Source organism: Panthera uncia, chromosome B1, assembly GCF_023721935.1.
Source record: "Panthera uncia isolate 11264 chromosome B1, Puncia_PCG_1.0, whole genome shotgun sequence".
Lineage (NCBI taxonomy): Eukaryota > Metazoa > Chordata > Mammalia > Carnivora > Felidae > Panthera > Panthera uncia.
In genome coordinates, this window is record NC_064811.1 from 64,017,212 (window position 1) to 64,040,221 (window position 23,010).

Below are 23,010 nucleotides of genomic sequence, written 5' to 3' on the forward strand. Positions count from 1 at the left end.
CTAATATTTGTAAGTATATACAAAAAGGGAAAGTCTGTGAGGAAATTTCAAACCACTTGGTCAGACAATGTTGGGTTAGGAATAATAGAGAACACACTTCTTTTCATAACCATAATTTGTTCCGATTAAGGGAAAAACAAAGAGGAATCAAACAGACAGGAATCAAAATATCTCCATTATTATTTACACCGGCTCACAGGCCGGGAGCTTTCTTCATACTCATTCAATCACAGGGAACAACTTATCACCACAAGCACCTTGAGGGGAAGGCTCTACCACCATAAAACTTAAGGCAGGAGGAGTCAAACCGCAAGTGCATTTTCTCTGTACAGCTAGATCCCAAGAAAAATGGGAGTCAAGAGGAATAAACCATGCTTGCCTAGTTTCTCCTTCCAAACTCAACTTCCAAATAAATTCCTTTTTCTTCTCTAATGGAGGAGTAAGGGCATGGGCAGAGACCATGAATATCTCATTAAATACAGGTGTATCCCTTTCACTGTGCTTTGCTTTATTGCACCTCACAGAAACTAAACACCTGTGGCAACCCTGCACTGAGTAAGTCTACTGGTGCCATTTTCCCAACAGCATTTGCTCACTTTATGTCTCTGTGTCACAGTTCGGTAATTTTCATAATATTTCAAACTTTTTTTTTCAAATTATTATTATATTTATTATTGTGATCTGTGATCAGTGATTATGACTCACTGAAAGCTCAGATAATGTTTGCCACTTTTTTAGCAATAAAGTTGGTGTGGTTTTTTTGAGCCAAAAAGCTTTACTGGCAGGTCAAGGGAACATCCAGATATAGGGTTCCTCCTCTCCCATGTCCCTACCCAGGGGAGTCCCTCTGCAGAAGAACAGGAACCCCACCAGGCTGCCAGACTTCGAGAGCCTTGGGGGTGGGCAGGTTGTCAGAGTGGGCGTCCTGGCCTTCCAGGTGGCGATCTACTGCTCCAGCCCCGACTTGATGTCCATGAGCTGCTGGTACTCCTGGTTCTGCCACTCAGTGTCTGCCTGCACATCACTCAGCTAGGCTTCAATACTGCTGATCAGAGCCTGGGTCTGGGCCAGCCATGCTCCAAAGCAGGCCTCTGTTTCTGCCAGTGTGTCTTCCAGGGCAGCTTTCATGCTTAGCTGAGCCTGCAGCTCAATCTCCGGAGCCTAGAAGGTGAGCCACAGCTCAGTGACCTCTGCCTTGCCTAGCTGTAACTGCTCTGTATGGCCAGCCACCTCCCAATTCAGCTCCTGGGTCTGGCTGGTGAACTAGGCTTCAGAACCCTTTTGGCTATTCTCAGCCATGAGCTCATATTGGCTTCTCATGTCACTCAGGGTCTTGGCAAGGTCCATGACCAGAGCGGAATCCACCTCCACACTAATCTGGTCAGTTACCTGGCCCCTAAGGGCACTGATTTCCTCGTCGTGGTTCTCTTTCAAGCAGGCCAGCTTCTCCTTCAGGCCTTCAGTCTGCATCTCCAGGAGCTGGCCAGAGTCAGCTCAGCATGCACCCTGCTCAGGCCATTCATGTCGGCCTCAGCTCTCATGGACTGGTCTGCTCTGTCTCTAAGTTGGTTGGGAAGTCATCCATAGCCAGAAAGGCACTGTCAGTCTGCACGACAATCTTAAGAGTTCTCAATGGTAGCACCAAGAATCTTGTCCCACAGGTCCTTGATGGTCTTGAGGTAGTAGCTGCAGTGGCAGGCGGCCTAAGCACCTGCTTCTGGTACCAGTGGTGGATCTTCACCTCCAGATTGCCATTGGTCTTCTCCAGGGCACACACCATGTCCAGGCAGGAGGCCAGGTGGCTGTTGAGCTTGTGTCTGGTGATCTCATTGCCCACCAGCAGCCCGCAGGACCCGGCCAGCCTCCAGCAAAGCTGTCGCCGTAGCCCCAAAGGATAAGCACATGAAACTGGCGAAGAACACAGACACACGCCAAGGCCGTCTGAGCCCCTGGGGCAGCTGGGCATGGAGAAGGCACCTCCTGCCCCAAGCGTAGGGAGCCACTGTGCAGGCCCCCAAGGTCAAGGTGGTGGACAAGTGGCAATAACTGAAGGAAGTCATGGAGAAGGAGGAGGAGGAGGGTGACACTGGTCGGAGGAGAAGTGGTTGGTGGGAGGAGTCAGCAATAAAGTATTTTTTAATTAAGATAGGTATGTTGGGGTTTTTTAGACATATGCTATTGTATACTTAGTAGGTGATAGTGTAGTGTAAACATAACTTTTATATGCACTGGAAAACCAAAAGAATCGTTTGACTCACTTTATTGTGATATTTCCTTTTAATTATAGTGGTCTAGAACCAAACCCACAATAGCTCTGAGGTATGCCTATACCTTCCATGTAGAAGGAGACTTCAGGAGTGGGGTCAGAGCAAAGCTACACACCCCCAATAGACTCGGAAGAAGTTTCTCTGGATCTGTCACTCTCTGAAATATCACACAATCTCCTACAAACCTCACCACTGTCTACAATTATGAAAAAAAGAAAGTACTTGTTAGGGTGAATTTGAGGATAACATGAGAGATTACAAAGTAAATACGGCCTTCTATTAGCTACCTAAAAAATGACTCAAGAATGAGTTAATCTGATTTCTTTCATTTGAATTAGAGTTCCTTGCATACATTTGGATTGGGGTTCCTAGACAGTCAGAAATGCAAACTCACCCAAAAGGCACTCAGAAGGCAACACTCACCCAAATGGACACAGTCCAGACACAGTCTAGACACTCAGAAGGCAACACTCACCCAAATGACACAGTCATTGGATGAAAGCATTTGCTTTCTGTTCTCTGGAAAGAAAAGTTTATGTGTTTTCTGTGTGATTCTGCTAGAGGGCTGGGCTTCCCCCATAACAATAACCAGTTCAGTAACATAGCCAATATTCAAGATGCTCACCTTTGATTTTTGACCAGTAGTTAATGTCATCTACTTTCAATAATTACCATTAAAAGGTAATTAAGAAATTCTCTTAGATATGAATATGGGTTACTTTGAAATGAAAGTATAACACTGGAAGTCATTAGAATTCACTCCCATTTATAATAGGTGAAGAAAGCTTAAAGAGGCATTGACATTTCATAGGCATTTAAAATTTTAGAAATCCTCAGTTAATAACTAATATTGATAGATTTTTTAATGTTCAAGGAGCTTTAATATATCAAAAAAATATTCCTAACATCCAAATTATTTATCCAATGGAAATATTAAATATGTAATAACCCTTCAAAAATTAAAGATTAACATTCTTATAAACATCTACACTATATTCGCTGAACCTTGACTATAAACTTATTTATTCAAACTATTCCAAAACTCAATTTAAGTCTATTCCCATTAGAATCTCATATACCATTATATTAGAATCTACTATATAAGAATCCCTTAATGCCTTAAACTTTTTAAGAAATAGAAAAAATGCATACACTGAAACCAGTTAAACTTTTTCTGGTGTTTAAAATTCTTACATTTTTTTCTTTGTTAGCTTTATTCCCATCCTAATGCATGTTCTTATTCTTAGACATGGTTAACAGTGAGTTTAGTTAGCATATATATCTTCCTAGTAGAAACCTCAACAGACGCAACTGAAAAAGAGTTTTGTCTCTAGCCCAGGTCACAAATTCTGAATCATCTGCCAATCAATCCTGATTGGACATGGGACAAGGATGCACCTAAACTTCATTTCTTTGACATTATCATTGTTGGTGTATTAATTATTCATTAGCAAGCAACACATCACTCTGAAATTTAGTGGCTTACAGCACCATTTTTATCTCACAGTTACTGTGGGTCAGGATTCTGGGCTTGACTTAGCTGGGTCCTGTGGTTCAGGGTCTCTCACATAGCTGTAATCAAGGTATCATCCAGGAATGCAGTCATCACAAGGCTCAACTGAATGACCTCTCAAAGTTATTCATTTGGCTGTTGGTAGAATTCAGTTCTTCCTGGACTGTAGAATAGAGGATCTCTGTATTTACTGGCTGTTGGGAATGCTATAGAGAAGCTCACAATTTGGCAGTTGACTTCATCAGAGAAAAAAAAAGCCAAAAAAGCCAGAGAGAGACAGTGAATGATGAAAGCAAGTCTTTTCAAAACCTAATCTAAAAAAGAAAAAAGAATAAAAAACCTAGTCTAGGAAATGATACCTCATCACTTTTGTTTTAATCTATTCATTAGATGTGAGTGACTTGGCAGGGTCAGATTACACAAAGACGTGAATACTAGAAGATGAGGATCATCTTCAAAGACACTTACAATTGGAAATTTACTGATATCTGTATCTCACTATAATCACTAGAGCCATCTAGAAGTCTCATCGCCTAACTCAAGAAGGTAAATCTTCTTTTGTGAAATGTGAAGGTAAATCTCCTTTGTAGGACACTTGGTTAATCTGTCATCGCAGGATACACAGGTAATTTTTTCTACTTTCTACCTGGTTATTGTGTATGACCATGGATCATACACCAGTGTTATGGGTAACCATAATCAGTACTCATCATTTGTTTTACTCACTGTTCTCTATATTGAAAACTCATATGCTTAGTAGAAAGAATAAAGCTTTCCTCTACATATTAAAATAAATTTTAAAAAAATAATCCTATTCTACTACATTGTCTTCCTTTTTGGTTTTCAAACTTTTCATTGTTATAGCTTTTTATGGAATATCATTATGAACTCATAGGCTTTCACACATTCAATTTATGTCAATTAACAATAATTTTTATTGTGGTCTTTTTTTACATTTTTTAATGTTTATTTATTTTTGAGAGAGAGAGAGAGACAGAGTGCAAGCAGGGAAGGGACAGAGAGAGAAGGACACAGAACCCAAAGGAGGCTCTGGGCTCTGAGCTGTCAGCACAGAGCCAGATACAGGACTCGAACTCACAAACTGCAAGATCATGACCTGAGGCTGAAGTTGGATGCTTAACTGACTGAGCCACCCAGGTGCCCCTATTGTGTTTTGATGCTCAAATTTTCATAATTTGAATGTCATTACATTGCTTCTTTATCATTTTAGTCTTTATCCTTGAAATTTTTTTAAGTTCATTTATTTACTTTGAGAGAGAGAGAGGAAGGGAGAGAGAGAGAGTGCATATGCACACAGAAGCAGAGGACAGGAAAGAGAGAGAGGGAGAGAGAGAATCTCAAGCAGGCTCACTGTCAGCACAGAGCCCAATGTGGGACTTGATCTCACGAACCCATGAATCATGACCTAAGTGGAAATCAAGAGTTGGATGCTTAATGGGCTGAGCCATCCAGATGCCCCTATCCCCTGACATTCTTAAAAACTTCTTTGCTCTCTCACCAAAAAAACTGTATGGTATGTTTCAGACCTGCTGTTCCCAGTCCTAATTTTCTCCTATTCTATGACATGGAAAATAGATGCCCTCTAAGCAGATCTGATTCCTTTAGTGGAAAATAGTGTCAGAAACAAAATTCTCAGGGGCATCTGGGTGGTGCAGTCGCTTAAGCGTCTGACTCTTGATATCGGCTCAGGTCATGATCTCACAGTTTGTGGGTTCGAGCCCCTAATCAGGCTTTGCACTGATGGCGCAGGGCCTGCTTGGGATTCTCTCTCTCCTTCTCTCTGCCCCTCCCCCATGCACACATACATGCAAAGTCTCTCTCTCAAGTAAATAAACTTAAAAAAAAAAAACAAAGAAAACCAAAAAAAAAAAAAAAAACCACACACACACAAAATTCTTAGCATTAGGAATATGCACATTTGTGCTATTGTAGGACAGAGTGCTGATACTGTTAAATTTTAGCGAAACATATGGAAAAATAAATCCTTTTTAGAATCAAGTTTCAAAATTTTAATTTAATACTATCTTACTTTTTAAAAATGAAGTTCTGTAAACCACTAAGAATTTTTGCTATTATGAAAGGCAATCAGGTAAGTAAACCTCACCATTTAGTTTTCTAAAGAGGAAATGAAAAACTTCCTGATGTAGCCTAAGCAGCTCAGGTCTACAAAATTGTAAGAATCCAAACTCATATCTGGTCAATAAAAATTATTAAGCAATCTTTTTGTGCATCCTCTCTGTTTCTCATAATTTTTTGCATCTCATATTCTCCATGATTCAGCAGCTTTTCAGTGATCTATTGTGCAAAGTCTTTGTATTCTAACCCCTGCCTATTTAAAACTGCTTTTAAGTGTAGAAAGAAGTCTATAAAGGACTTCCACTGGGAAGTACTATCTCTGTTGGGAAGAAAGATGTTGTTTACCAAAAAAGGCCAAAGAGCCTGACTAATGTGTACCTGTAGAAACCAACAAAATGGATGTGAAAATGGGGGCACTTGGGGGCCATTTTGGATGCCCCAAAATGGATGTGAAGGCTAAGGTGTGAGAGGAGCAGATATAAAGCAGTTTTAAGTTTGTTGATCTGCAGACATTCTCCTATGACTCAGGACACTAGGCACAAAAATGTTTTGAGCCAATCCTAATACTGCTGGGACAGCTTCTTGAAATGTGGAGATGATAGTAACCTATACTAAGTCAGATAGAATTACCTTGGTAAAGTATTAATTATGGAGTCAAAAGGCTCAGAGAAATGGACATTAAAATGGATTTACTATATATGACCACAGAACCCATTAGCTGTGTTCCTCATAAGGGCCTAACGGATACTTCTTTCATTAAAGCAATAAGAAAGGCACTGGCATCACTGAGTAGAGATGGCTGCTCTTTTTTAAGTCAGAAATGAAAATGGTGCATGCTCTAATAGAACTGGGTCCCCTAGTTTCAGAGGGGAAGACAGGATTCTAAAATAGGAGAGGCCAGGCAGTAGCACTTAATTTCCTGAAGCAAGATAGACATAAGCAGTGAAGCTGGGATGACAATGAGGGGCCCTTGCCCACAAAGAACATATGGCAACAGGGAATAGACCTTGGAGTTCCAAGAGGCAAACTTGACAGATAATATGGGTATTGCTTCACCTGTATAACCAAAAAAGATCAAGAGAAAATAAGCAGAAGGTTGCTGTCAGCCACTGCAATTAAATGTCATGATCCTTCACCTAGCTTCCAGATCCAGGCCCGTTCTTAGACCCAGAGCCCATTGATCAAAGGGGAGGCCAAACTCCTTGAGGAAGGAGCCTGCACACTACAAGCGTATATAAGAGTAACCCCCCTTATACTTCACCAGAGTGACTTAATAACCACTCACGAGAGAAATTTTACAATGATTAAGGTGGAATACACCAAAATTTACAGGGGTATAAAAACTGAGATAATATTAATGCAATGCAAACTTTTTATAATGAAGTAACTAAGACATAACTAGTGGATTCCCTATTTCTACCACATACAGCATTCTCCAGAAGCTGCAAACCTCACAGAATACAGGAATGACCTCTTAAGTTGAAGCCAATTGCTAGATAGGATTGATGCCCTGCGCACTAGTGGCTATCCTTCAAGGCGAGCCATACACTTTGAAACAATGGCCATTATATGGTGCTGAATCCATGGCAGTGGGAATGGCCTCTCATGCCATTTGAGGGAATTTGTGCTTCCCATTCTGCAGAAATAGAGTTCTGCAGAAATAGAGTTCATGATTCCCTGGGGGGTGAATTTTTCTACCAGGGTATATAGTAAGTTTTCCTATAAACCTAAAGCTCCACCTGCCACCTAGCTGTTTCCGACAGAGAAAAGTTACTACACTACCTGATCATCATTCTCCAGCACTATACTGGCTGACATCAAATAGGGAAAATATGTCTGGAATTCAGGGCACTCACTGATGCACCTCTTAGTGTCTAGATGCCTGATGGTAACCACAAATAGATGCCTGATGGTAACCACAAATAGAAAAATTACAGCAACCACAGCCACACAAAGGTACAGTGACTAGGAGCTCAGGCTCCCCACAAATGGAGGTTTGGAATGCTTGAGAGAGCAATCTAGATGAGCAAAGTGCTGTCCATAGGCGAGAAGAATCTACAATGCGTAACAGAGGAAGAAAATAGATAAATTTCAGTTACAACCACAGCATTAAATACAGAAATGGGGTCTGTAGTTTGTTCCACTAGCCCTTTTATGTCAACTACTTTACTTGGGGTTTTAGTATTATTTTGGTTTTTTGAAGCTGTGACCAGAGCCAAAAATTTGAAGAATTGGCAGCAGAACCCAGTAAACTCATCTTGGGTCATGAGTGTATCAAGAAGGTCCAGGAGTGATGCCCGTACCCGATAATGCCAGCCTGAATTCTAGCTGCGGCATTTCCATCTCTTTGCCTGATGGCTTTCTCAGGCCATCAAAGCCCGCTCTGCCTCCACACACAGTGAACACAAACTTCTTGAAAATGCATGTCCCACAAGATCAACCCTCAATCAATGACTGGTGCACATGGTATATAAATATCCCAACCCCCTCCTACCTTGGCTGGGAAAACTCTGAGCCTTCTTTCTACTCTGTTTAAAATCACATCATAAGTCGCTGGATAATGTACTCTTCAACAGCTTTCTTCCCTTCCTGGTTTCGTTTCCTCTCTCCCCTACTGATGTTTCCATGGATCCTCTCCCAAATATGTGGACTCAAATATTTGTTTCTGGAGCTGCTTCTGGGGAGGAATGCATATGAGATATACAAGTAAGCAGAATGGGAAGCAAGAAATTTCTTCCCTTTCTCATTCAAAAGTCTAGCAGATCACCAGCTAAGATGCCCATAATCAACACAGGATAACTGAGGGACATTAAAAATTGTGGTGCAATACCTGGGGACCGTAAAGGGGCAAGGCATAGCATTTTTGAGTCTTTTTCTGTGGAATGTATAAGGAATTCAGAAACTGTGATGTAAAGTAAAGTTGAGAGCCAGAAGGCCTACTAGATGGAGATGAGAAGTAAGTATCATCATTGTTGAAGCTGTTGGGGGTCAGCAATTCCACCAAGAGAGTTAAGGCAGAGCACTTCTACAAGTGGAAGATCACTGTGCCCTGGCCACACCAAGAGGCCAGACCACAGGTTTCATTAGCCCCAGACTTCCGCAGGCAATTCCATGAGGGTGCCAATGATGAGGAGGGACAAGGGGCTCTGCTCAGAACCCAGGGAAAACCCAAAGCCCCACAAAGCTAAATCTTCTCATTTTCCATGACCATGATGACATTTTCTCCTGAATCCAGGTATCATCCTTCCAATAGGATAGGAGAGGAGGAGTCCTCAGAAAAAGCTGAACTTTGGAATGTCCGAATAATTACACAAAATGAGACTTTTAAACCAAGAAACTGAGACAATTTTAACTGGCTTGTTTAGATTCTGCTCTGGCATAATCCATAGTATCCAGCAAAGCAGGGCTCAAGAGGAAAATTTTTATGATACTGTCACTTCAACTATATAGATTTAACTGAATCCACACTTAACCTCATGCATTAAGGGAAGAATGCTTTCAGTATCTAATTTTTCAAGCACATCAAGAAGTCTATGAATACACTCACACTTTCTAGAGATATAAAGAGGAAGGTCCACGCATCAGCTCAGCAGGCTGCACAGACAGGAGAGTCCTTAGATGCAGCCAGTCACACCCACCTGAGCCCAGGAAAGAGGCGACACTGTGGACTAAAGGATGCTGGACCTCAGGGAAACTGAAAAGGCCAACAGGCCAAAAAACAAATAATAACTATCCCTGTCCCTTCTCCTTCTTTCTGCAAACTCTTGTTCTCTCACCTCCCCTATAGTTGCCCTATGTCTTCTCTTAACAATTCATAATTCAGCCACTGTGAACCAAAATACTACTAAGATAATCTAACACAAAGGAAATCTTTACATTCCTTAGATCTGAAGAAGTTCATTCAGAGGAAGAAATATGTTTATATTTGTTTATTTACTTTCTTACATTTTAAATATATGTATATATATATATATACTAATTTTTTAACATTTATTTTTCAGAAAGAGAGAGAGTGGGGGAGGGGCAGAGAGAAAGGGATACAGAGAATCCGAAGCAGGCTCTGCACTGTCAGTGCAGAGCCCAACATGGGGTTTGAACTCACAAACCAGGAGGTTATGACCTGAGCCAAAGTCAGACAATCAACCAACTAAGCCACCCAGGTGCCTATATATATATATATATATATATATATATATATATATACACACACACACACACACACACACACATATATATACACACACACACACACACACACACACACACACACACACACACACATTTTTGTAAACCTCCATGGATAATAATGCAGAAACTGAAAGAAGAATGTGGAGATCTCAGGGGTTAACTTGTCCACACAACTGTTAGCCTGAGTTTCAAAGCCATGTCAGTATAAAAATGCCTTAAATCACAACTATAGAGTACTGTGTAAAGTGCCATATACACAAGAGTACTATCACTGAAATCTAAAACGGAAAAGACAATATAACATAAAATTTATTTTACAGACTCAATATGATAATGAGTATGGGAAAAATAAAAAGTGAGTATGTGGCCTTCCATATGGCAAGGAAGTAGGGGAAATGTTGAGAAGGAGGGAATCAGAGGTATCACTACAGCCTCTGTCAAGGACAGAAGCAACATAAAGTAATTAAAGCCCAGTTTTGACACCAGATGGGCTTGGGTTTTAATCCTAGCTCTGCCACCTGCTACCTGTGCAATCTTGAACAATTTATTTATTTAACCTTTCTGAGAATTAACTGAATGTTGTGCAGATTAAGTGAGATCATATAACGTTTCTGGAACATCATAGATGCCCAATAACTATTAATCTTCCTACCCCATTCAAACCCACTTCCCACAACTAGGAGAGGGAAGAAGTAGAACCTTGGGTAAATAAAACTGAACATAGAGAGGGAAGAAGCAGAGATCCAGGGAAAAGAACAGAAAAAGGACTGAAAGCTAAAATACCGTACAGAAGGCTTTGCAGCACACACATTCCGATAAATCTGAGTAAATGTTTATGTCCAGTCTGAGCAGCCAAGTATTCATATCGTTATGACACCCACTAGGTCATCTCCTGCCTCCTCAACATCTTCTGGAGTCCATGTGAGATCAGTATCCAAACTGGGGACCCTGCCAAAATGCTTGTTCCCAGACCCCATGCCCTGAAGTTGTGATTCAAAATATCCTTCTGCATTTTCACAAAAGAAGTTAATATTTTGAGATAACAACTGAGGTGTTTCTCTCCCCATTTATCACTCCCATCACCAAATTTTCTTGTTGTTCTTCCCCTATTCAGTCAGGCAGCATTTTCTCAGGACAAAAAAATTAACAAGAACAAGGATCTATTAGTGTTTGACAAAATTTTTAATTCCACAGGGCCCACAACTTTGAAAGGGGAAAAAAGTGCTATTTTGAACAGTAAAATACAAGTATTATAACATAGACCATGGAGTTTGGATAAGAGTCAGCCCTCCCCACCCACCCCAGCCCAAGAGTAGATGAAATCTGCCCATTAGAAGAACAGAAACCTTGAAGAAGGAGAATAGAATTATCTGTGAATGTGAAATTCCTGGCAGGCAGATATCAAGAACTTTAATGGACAATTAAGACCAAACCTCTGGTGGAATCATTAAAAAATAACTTTGGGGGCGCCTGGGTGGTTCAGTTGGTTAAGTGTCCGACTTCAGCTCAGGTCATGATCTCACAGTTCGTGGGTTCGAGCCCTGCATGGAGCCTGCAGCCTGTTTCAGATTCTGTCTCTGTCTTTGTCTCTCTCTGCCCCTCCCCCGCCTGTGCTCTGTCTCTAAAATAAATACACATTAAAAAAAATTAAAAAAATAACTTTGGAACTTAGATACAGCTTGAGGAAAAGGGGTAGAGCATAACTCTGAATCTGAATAAATTTAAACCTACAATGATTGAATAATCCATGAATTCCTGTTATTTTTTAATTTTTTTTTAATGTTTAGTTTGAGAAAGAGAGACAGAGTGTGAGCAGGGGAGGGGCAGGGAGAGGAAGACACAGACTCTGAAGCAGGCTCCAGGCTCTGAGCTGTCAGCACAGCCTCAACCTGGGCCTCGAACTCACAAACAGGGGCATCATGACCTAAGCAGAAGTTGGATGCTTAACCAACTGAGCCATCCAGGCAGCCCCATGAATTCCCGGTTTTAACTAAATGTCATTAAATTAATATTTCTGTCATCTATTGGGAATAATGGCTCTAGGCATAAATTAAATTTAGCTGTATGAAAATTTTATAAAAGTCTTAATTTCCACATATTCTGGAAATTGTAATACTTACCAGAGTTTTAAAAGCTACTTAGGTACTTCTGACACAGGTGGCCTGCTAACCACACTTTGAGAAATACTGTGAACTCTACTGAGTAAATCCCCAGTACAGATCTTCAGGCTGTCCTATAAAATAATACTACTTCATAGAGTTAAGGTAAGAATTGAATGAAATAATACTTGTTAACTTGGCATATAGTACATTATCAATGACTATTACATGTTCTTAGCAGAGAAACATTTCTTACTCATTCCCGATATTTTTTTTTTCCGTATTATAAGACCTTAATTACTGTAACTGCTGTTGTCTTTTATAAAACTTCACTCCATCTGCCCCAGGGGGTGAAAAAACTCACCTGATTGATAGATTTGGGAAGAATAAACTGGAGTGTTTTCAGTTCAGTTCCTTCTTGCTTCCTCCTGGAAACCTGTTACTAATACCCTTCTGCTGGGAACATGCCACCCATTACTCCCTAAGAGACAAACTCTGTCCATATAGTGAAGCTCCCTATACTCCAGCATTATTTGTTCTTGGGCAATTCTACTCAACTTGAGTATAGTAGGTTGGCCTACTTAGACTTCACATGAGCTACCTTACCTAGATAACAGAGGTGCTCTTTTGGCCTACACCTACAACACTTTGCAATAGCATGTTTATTAAGAAATTAGGGAGTGAAGGGGCAGCTTGGTAGCTCAGTCAGTTAATCATCTGACTTGATTTCAGCTCAGGTCATGATCTCACACTTTGTGAGATCAAGCCCTGGATCGGGCCCTGTACTGACAGCGTGGAACCTGCTTGGGATTCTCTCTCCCCACCTCTCTCTCTGCCCTCCTTCTCTCTCCCTCCTTCTCTCTCTCTCTCTCTCAAAAATAAATAAATAAAATTTAAAAAAATAATAAAATAAAAACAAATTAGGTAGTGAAGAAGACTGCTATTTAGTGAGTTCCTAAGGAATTCCAGCACTTAAGAGGGGTTAAGTAATATCCATTCAGTTTACAAAAAAGTTTGGCTTTTATATTCTTTGACTCATAAATTTTATCCAAAAAAAAATTAAAGAAGTCTGGAACATGTATGAATAATTATTTTCATAATATTTATACATAAGAATTTTTATGATTAGAAAATGTAAATATCCAAAATAGATATTTAAATAGCTAGTTAAATTGTAGTACACCCTTAAAATGGAATACTATGCAGACATTATAAACAATGTTGTAGACTTCAAATTCTGACCAGATGAAATACAAACCAGATTTACTCTCCCACTTTAACAAGTAAAAATGCAGACAAATAGAAGAAACAATTTTCAGATGGGACAACAAGCAACACAGGACTGTGGAAAGCAAACAAGCTGAGTCCTGCATTTTCACCAGCTTATTGCTTAGAGGCAGTTTCCAGCCCACAAAGCAGGAAGTTAGAACCCAAACAAAGATCATCACTATTGCCTAGTTGAGGAGACAGGAATAGAGATTAAAACAACTCTATAATTTGCTGGACAAAGTAACGAAGATAAGGAAGCTCTATATAGAAAGAGCTCCATAGATTTGCAGATGGATCCCACTGAGTCTTTGGCTGAGTGTTGATCTGCAAATGTGTAAGAGAAAACTATGTAAGGTCAGGAGGAAAAACTACCAAAGAGGAAGAGGCAAAACAATTCCAGAGTTCACACAAGACTGGCAAAGTCTGTCTTCTCACCAGAGTGAACAGATTTCACAATATATGGTCTTCAAAAAGAATTCTCAGTAGGGTATCATCTTAGTAGTGGGACTAAATTAGTCCCAGACTAACAGGTTCTCTTCTCTATACTTACAAAGATTAACCTTGAAAGGATACAACTAATTAACTGTGTACCTGCATAAAATATAACATTACTTAAAAAAATAAATCAAAATCCATCAAGCAACAATACAAATTCATAATGCCTGGCCTCTAATCTAAATTACAAGGCATGGGGCACCTGGGTGGCTCAGTTGGTTAAGCATCCAACTCTTGATTTCGGCTCAGGTCATGGTCTCGCACTTCGTGAGACTGGTCCCTGCATCAGACTCTGCCATAGCGTGGAGGCTGCTTGGGATTCTGTCTCTCCCCCTCTCTCTCTGTCCCTCCCCTCCCCTCTCTCTCAAAATAAATAAATAAATAAACTTAAAAAATTACAAGGCATGCACACAAACAAGAAAACATGACACATAACCAGAATAAAAATGAAACACACATAAAAATGACATAAATAATGGAACTAGCAGACAAGAATAGTAAAACTGTTAATATAAGTAAGTTACACATATTTTAAAAAGTAAGGAAAAAGATAGCCATGATGAGAGAAATGGTGGGTATATATTAAAAAACTGTATTTCTAGACATGTTAAAATATGATATCTGAAAAGAAAAAACAAAGATGGAATGCTATCAACAGCTGATTAGACACTGGAGAAGAAAATATCAGTGAATTCAAAGCCATAACAATATTAACTTTCTAAAATGAAATACAAAAGGAAAAGAAAATGAAAAAATAAATTCACAGAGCATTTGTAATCTGATCAAACACACAAGTGATTAGAGTCCCCAAAAAGAGAGAAGGAGGTGGAGACAAAACAGTATTTGAAAAACAGTGGAAAAATTTTTTCCAAATTTGACTAAAATAGAGAACCCCAAACCTAACAAACTTAATGAACCCAAAGCAGAACAAATGAACAAAAACATGCCAAAACATAATAATCAAATTGTTGAAATGATCATTTAAATAGATGCAAAAAAAAATCTGGTTAACTAAATTCAACCCCGACTTACAATAAAACTCTCTATAAATTATAGGTAGAAAGGAACTTCCTCAACCTAAAAGATATTTATGAAAAATCTATCACCAATTTAACACTTAGTGGTGAATGACCAGTTACTTTACCTGTAATAAAACTTGGAAAGGATGATCACTCTTAGCACTTTAACTCAACATTATGTTGGAGATTCAAGCCAGTGAAATAAAGCAATAAAAATAGATAAAAGTTGGGGCATCTGGGTAGCTCAGTTGGTTAAATGACTCTTGGTTTCAGCTCAGGTCATGATCTCGTGGTTCATGAGTTCTAGCACTGCATCAGGCTCTGTGCTGATGTGGAACCTGCTTAGGATTCTCTCTCTCTCTCTCTCTCTCTCTCTCTCTCTCTCTCTCTCTCCCCCCCCCTCTTTCTCTCAAAATTAATAAAATAAACATAAATAAATAAATAAATAAATAAATAAATAAGTATCACTCATGTTGGAAAGGAAGAAATTTAAAAAAAATTTATAGAAGACATATGCTCTATGTGAAAAATCATAAGGAATCTACAAAAAAACTATTAGTTCCAATAAGTGAGCTAAAGCAAAGTCACGAGATACAAGATCAATCTATATATATATCAATTTTATTTCTATATTCTAGCAATACATATTTGGAAATTGAAATTAGGAAAACAATACCCTTACAATAGTAACCAGAGGTAGGAAATATTTAGGGATAAACGTGACCAAAAAAAATGGGCAAAGCCTATATACAGGAAACTATGAAACACTGCTGAGAGAAGTTTTAAAAGACTTAAATAATTAGAGAGATATACCATATTCATAGACAGGAACATTCAATTATTGTTCAGATGTCAATTTTTCTCAAATTGATTAAAATATTCAATTGAATCCCAATCAATAGCTCAGAAGTCTTCTCTGTTTAAATTGACAGTTTCTAATTCTAACTGAATGTATGTACTCACGCAAAGGAACTAGAATAACCGAAATAATTTTGAAGAAAAAAAAAAAAAAAACCTCCGTAGCAGAGAGAAAGTATTCTCCATAAGGTCTGGTAAGAAACTTGTGTAGCAATCTTCTGAGAATGCCTGAAAATTCTTTTCAGTGATTATTCATCCTAAGTGAGTCATTCAACTCCAGAAAATGCATAGCTTATAATTGATACTGGCTTAATTAGAAATGCTTAGACTGCAAACTAATGTTGAGTTTGTGTATCCTGTCAGAGTTTCTTAACAATCCTGACATTTACATATAATTTTTAAATAACTTTTATTATGAGAATTAATATTTAGTGAAGAGTATTATGATTAAGAGAACAAGATGTAGAGTCAAATTGTGATTAAATCCTAATTTCACTATTTACTTGGACACATTATTCTTACTTTAATCAAGTTACTCACCATTACCTGGTTTCATCATATATAAAATGGAAAATATGATGACATTTACGTCATACAGTAGTTGAGAGGATTAAAATGAGATGTTATATGCATGCATTTTTCAGTTGATAAGGAATAGAGCCCCTGCAACACAGACCATAGCAAGGAAGAACAAATAGGCAAATAATTAGTACAAAAGGGAGCATGGATCTTTGGTGGACAGTTAGCCATCTCAGACACCCTCTTTATATGAGATAAGATAGATTATGACTATGTAGACCTTAGTGAACAAAGATTCTATCCTGCTACAATAGGAAATGGACATACAATTAAGCAGTCATAGAACCGATTATACCAAATACACTAAAAGAAATAATGGTCCTTTTCTATATCTAATAAAAGTAGAGTTGGATTTACTATGAAGATAATGAATGTTAAGCTTCAAGATTCCCCCCTCTGCATGAACCCTTTCCAAGCTCCTGAGGGATCCTTTAGAAATATATTCCTCTAGTGATGTATTTTGTAAAATTTGTAAAAAAAAAATAATATGTAAGTAGCTGAACATATTTAATATATACAATTTATGAGTTTAAAATGTATTCAGCAAGAAACTAACCTGTGGAAAGCTCTACTAACATCAGCTATGTTAGATCATAAACAGGATTTAGTTATCATGAGTACTTAAAACAGAAGTTACCTCCATTCAGATATGCATTGACTAGTGCAATTTATACAATTATAAACCCATCATAACTTTTTTGTCTTTTTAATGGAATTATACTTCATATAACATATAAGAATCCATGTATTTGAAGGACAGAAGTCTGTAGCAGTACTCCAAATACTAAGTTTAACTGTGCGTGAAATCAAGCACTCTGTGAATCTTACTTATTAATAATAAAAGAGAAAAATCAATCAGTTATGCTAAAGAAATTATCTATTCTCTTACTAGAAAGGGTCTTAAAAATGTTTTTAGAAGAGAGGCAATCAAAGCATATGCAACCAAAAAAGTGGAAAGTATTATAGAGGTGCCAGCCACCGATAAAAACTCATATTACTTATATCTTCCTGGATCTGAGGAGGTTCATGGTATCTGTCAACTTTTATAATTTTTGCAATTTATTTTTTCCTTCTAACAAATATTCACTCTTGTAACCTAATTTTTTATTCATTATTTTTTATTCTTGTTTTTAGTGAAGTTTTCCAAAATTGTACAAGCTTCAGACCACACAAAACATGGGTCCCTCACAAACACAAATTTTAGGGTCTACTTAAATAGACCCTTTTAAAATATTTATTTATTTTGAGAGAGAGAGATAGAGAGAGCAGGGGAGGAGCAGAGAGAAAGGGAGACAGAGAATCCCAAGCAGACTGTGCACTGTCAGTGCAGAGCCCCATGTGGGGCTCGAACTCACGAACTGTGAGATCATAATCTGAGCCAAAACAGAGAGTGAGACACTTAACCTACCCCTACTTAAATAATATCTTATTGTGTACCACTGTAACGTGAAGCACACTTAAAAAATAATTAAACTTATTAACACAACATTCTGTTTGCTTCCTTCTAACAGAATAGTTCTGAATTACCAGCGATATCATTGATATAAAGCACTCTGAAAGGTAGTAAAAGCCAGATCAGTGCAAATTATTATCTTATTATCCTTTTAAATACAAGTATCTGGAGCTCTCAACATTTGTTTGATAACTATTTTTTATCTGCTAGTAAATGCATGACATTCCTGAGGCAGTGGAGGGTATAAAGATGAAATATATCTAATGCTCGTCTTCACAGAGTTCATAGTCTCCAGCATGAGAATACTGTAAACTGAGCATAAAATTAAGATACAAACTCTATGTCAGTGCTAAGAACTAAATTGTGCTCCTCCCCTCAAAATGCGTATGTTGAAGTTTCAACCCCCAATATGATGGTATTTGGAGATGAAACTCTTGGGAGAGTAATTAGATTTAGATGAGGTCTTGAGGGCTCTCATGATACAGGTTTAATATCACTATAAGAGACACCAGAAAGTTTGTTCTCTCCGTCCTTTTCTCCACCATGGGAGGAAGACAACTGACTACAAGCCAAGAAGACAGTCCTCACCAGAATACAACTATGATGGCACCCTGATCTCAGGCTACCAGCCCCCAGAACTATGAGAAAATAAATTCTACTGTTTAAGCCACCCAGTCTATGGTATTTTGTCAAGACAGCCTGGACAGACCAATACAGTTAGCAAATATCAGGGTTTTTTTAAATCATAAGCCACATTTTAAAAGTGGAGATCATGACCAAATGCACACATGCACGCACACATTTCACACACACACACACACGATACTTACACTTTCAATATGTTATATATCCTCTGTTTTCTATTCAAGTTCGTTTTGTAAAATTCTGGTCACAGCCCTATTAATTGATTTTACAACCTCCTAATGATCACAACCTGTCATTTGAAAAATACTATTCTATGTGACTATTTTGTCCTATTAAGTGTGGACTTAAAAATCCATTAATATAACCTGAATGAAAACCTCCATTAGATTTAATAAAGTTCAAACTCTATCGAGTGAAAAAAAAAAAGACACCGAAATCCTAACAGACCTCTTCTGCCAATTATTCATCTACATTTTTTATTCATATACATTGTACTAGAGCAAAGACCTCAGCTGTTCTTCTGTATACATACATAACACATACATGCACAAGAACATAACGCACACTCACATGCTTCCACTCCCTGTATCTATATGTTAAATTTGATTGCTTTTTCAGTGACAACTGCAAGGAAGGCTCCCTGCAGCGAATCACAGGAGTCTGAGTGAAGGGGTTATTTTAGTGGTTCTTCACTATCCGAGAATTGCATTGAACCACAAGAGTTTTCTGACAGGACTTGGCAAGCTTTTCATTATATTCAAGATTGTTTATTCTGCTGGCAAATTTGTCGGAAAGGGGCTTGACGCTTTCCTAAACTACATTGTGTATGTTTGTGTGCATTTGTGCATGTGTGTGTGTGTGCACACATGTGCACATATATGTCAATATTCTAGAAAATATATAGACATAAATGGATATATAGAAATATTTTCTTAATTCTTTAATGGCAACATTTTTACCTGAGCTATTATAATGATCAATAATTATTTACTTAGAAAATACATTATGTTGATGGAATAATGCTAAAATACTACCTCTTTACTATGGTATTTATCTCTATTTAAAATGTATTTTCCAGCATCACTTTTGCATGTCGTAGAAAGTGATCCACTACAGTCATAGTGAAAACAGAAAGTATGTTTTAAAATACAAGAATATTGGGGCACCTGGGTGGCTCAATAACTTAAGTGTCCGACTTCAGCTCAGGTCATGATCTTGTGGTCCATGGGTTCGAGTCCCATGTCAGGCTCTGTGCTGACTGCTCAGAGCCTGGCACCTACTTCAGATTTGTGTCTTCCTCTCTCTCTGTCCCTCCTCCCTTGTGCTCTGTCTCCCTCTGTCTCTTAAAAATGAATAAACATTAAAAATAAATAAATAAAATAAAATACAAGAATACTGATCAGCTTCTATTTTTCCAGTAGGTAGTCAAAAGTTTTACCCCACTCATTTCCCTCTGCATATGATGGAAAAATGATACCATTGCCCCTCCTGTTAATTTTTTTTCTTGACCAGAATTCACCTGCATATTTCCTTACTTAGGTCATTTCAAGAATGGGCAAAATCAGTCCGAGGTAAGGGCATGATCAACAATGTAGGGGCATCCAAGAAAGGTCCCTGGTATAACTCATGGAATCATGCATAGCAGTCTGTGATAAAATTAGATGCTCCCAAACTCCCAGCTGATTAACCATGCCAGAATGCCATATAAATTAACCACAGAGATATTTAGTCAAGTGAGGGTCAGGAGATGAAGGGAGTGAAGGGACAAAGAAGGTGGGGGAAAATCAGAATTACAGATATATGACTACCTGTTGTCATTGGGGAGCATGCCCAATTTATCCCAATTTTAAGCCAATTTATGCTTTGTACCTATTAGCTGAGGGAGCACAAAAACTGTGCCATTGATAATTTCCTCACTTTAAAAATTACTAATAAAATCTAATTACTATATTTTCCAAATTTCCAAATCTCTATTTTTTTCTTCATCTCCCTAGTTTTTCTTTTCTATAATCCATATTTTCTATAAATCCCAACATTTTATTTCTTGCTCTTTCCAGTGTAACTCTTCCAGGCTTTCTAACTCTGCTACATGCTGTTCCCTCTGACTGTAATGTCTTCCCTCCCTTTGTGGCAGGCTACTATTCATCTCTGAAGACCAAGCTCAGATAATTCTCCTTCTGGGAATCCTTCTCTGACCACCCAGGCAGAATCACTCTCTACCTCTTACCTAGGCTATAATGGGTCACATTATAGTCTTTGGTCTTTCTCTTCTTCCTCTTCTATTAGACTACAAACTCCTTAAGAGTTGAGACTGTGTCATATTTATATTCCATCTTCAGTGTCTCTTATAGATTCTGGTTCTAGGGTATTGAATTGATTAACTAATTGATCCATTGATTAACATGTCTGTCCTAGGTGCTCTACTCAGGAGCTCTACTTTATTATGAAGCATTTGTCTCTGTCCTTTCTGAATTTTTCAAAATGTATTTATTAAAACTTCATGAGGTTACTTTGTACTTCTTTTGAAGTCTGTCTTTTTTACCTGAGATCTAAGCAGGCATCATGATCTAGTCTCACTTGAGAATTGTTATCATCAATGGTAGATGACACCATTCCCTGGAGTATGTCTGCATTATATTGGTTCCCTTGGATGATCAGAGACAAATTATTTTGAAAGTTTTCATCACCACTCATACCTTTATTTTCTAACTGAAGGACTTGTCTAGAAGAGCATATATCTCTAACAAGTCCTAGGCCAATAATAAAATCATGATGACTATTTGTCACAGTTGCTGTTGAACTTGAAGATGCTTTCTTTTCTAAGCCAGGCATCTCTGAAGATAAAACTTTTTAGCTGTTAATGGTTCCAGAATTAACATTATTTTCTCAGTAATCAGGGCCCAATGATAGAGGGATTGCTAATTGCTGATTCTCTGCATGTTTGTCCAATATGCCCTATCTGGAAGGAGAGAAAGTGCTCTTATACTTAGTATTTTTTATTATTTTTTCAAGGCTGAAATTTGGAACTATTTCTCCTGTAATAAAACTCAATTGTAATTTCTCTTTGTTTTGTGTGGAAAGCAAAGAGAAGTCTTTCCTTATCTTATATCTGGATATATACATATCAAAATACTAATCGAGTATAACTCCTAACAAAAGGAGCTTTGAAAAAGGGAATTTTATTCATTTTTCTTTCAATTCAGTGATGGAACATTTCAAAAAAAGAGCTCAGCAACTTTGATCCATGTTGTTTAACAAAAATAGAATTTACCGGTCTTAACTGTAGACCCATGAGAAAGAAAAGTTATTATTACATGTTAGCATTCCAGGGACCTCGAGCCCCATTTGAGAATTTTTCCATAGGGTCCTCTTTAACATAACTCCATCTATTTTTCCAGTAGAAAAATCAAGTTCTCAAATTTTCTGGAGAAACAATCCTTCCGATCTTTACCTAGAAGTAAGAAGAGGTTTATCCCCCAATCCCAATGGCTGACAATGAGATTACAGAACGGGCAATTTGGGTTCTAATACAGATTTTGTTACCTTGTCCTAGAGCTTCCTGATTCCTGATCTTATCTTCCTCTTGAAGAGCTCTTAGCACCCACTCCTCAGCATTCTGTTTCTCCTCCCACCTTCTGTTAAGGTCCTTAACATCTCATCATAATTATATCTTGAATCTCAGACTAAATCTAGAGACAGTTTCCTGATCCTGCATGTCATTCTCACGCACCTTCCATATGCCCTCAAATTACCATTGCTGCTGCCACAGAGAATTGCTAGGTTGAATACTGAATAGAAAGATTTCAGTAATCTAAACAAGGAATGAAGACCTGGACTGAGGCGTGGCAGTAGAAATGAGAGGTTCACATTTGCAAGACAGTTCAGAGTTACAATCAAAATAATTTGGTGCTGGGGCACCTGGTGGCTCAGTTGGTTAAGTGTCTGACTTTTGTTTTCCACTCAGGTCATAATCTTATGGTTCATGAGTTCAAGCCCCACATCGGGCTCCGTGCTGGCAGTGCAGCACCTGCTTGAGATTCTCTCTCTGCTCTTTCCCTGCTTGTGCTCACGTGCATTCTCTCTCTCTGAAAATAAATAAATACACTTTTGAAAAATTGATGCTTAATTGGGGAGGGGGTGATAGAAAGGGAAGAAGATATTAAGCAGAAATGGAAATCAGATAGCTCTTCTAGTTATTAGTTACTGCTTGAAAGGAAAGGGTGCCAGGGTGTGTGTGTGTGTGTGTGCGTGTGTGTGTTTATGCACATTTGCTATCATCGGGAATCTATCAAAACAGGAAGAACCAAGTGAAATTTCCTATATTAAGACCACTTTGACCTATAAAAATGGCAATTTCACTTGATTCAACCCAAAAAAGTAAACCCAGCAAAAGTCATTTGCATTGCTTCCCATCTTACTGGCATGTTCACAACTTTCTATCTCCAATTTCCTTCTAGGTTTTGTGTCCATAGAAAAACACGCAGTGGTAAGTAGTACAAGCCTCCTTAGGCCTCTAAACTACTAGCAA

At 38.3% G+C, this 23,010-nt stretch overlaps 1 pseudogene; it reads right to left on the reverse strand.

The window, feature by feature from the left end:
- Nucleotides 1-527: 527 nt before the first annotated feature.
- LOC125923955 (keratin, type I cytoskeletal 19-like) lies at nt 528-2,060 on the reverse strand (annotated as a pseudogene).
- Nucleotides 2,061-23,010: the final 20,950 nt, after the last annotated feature.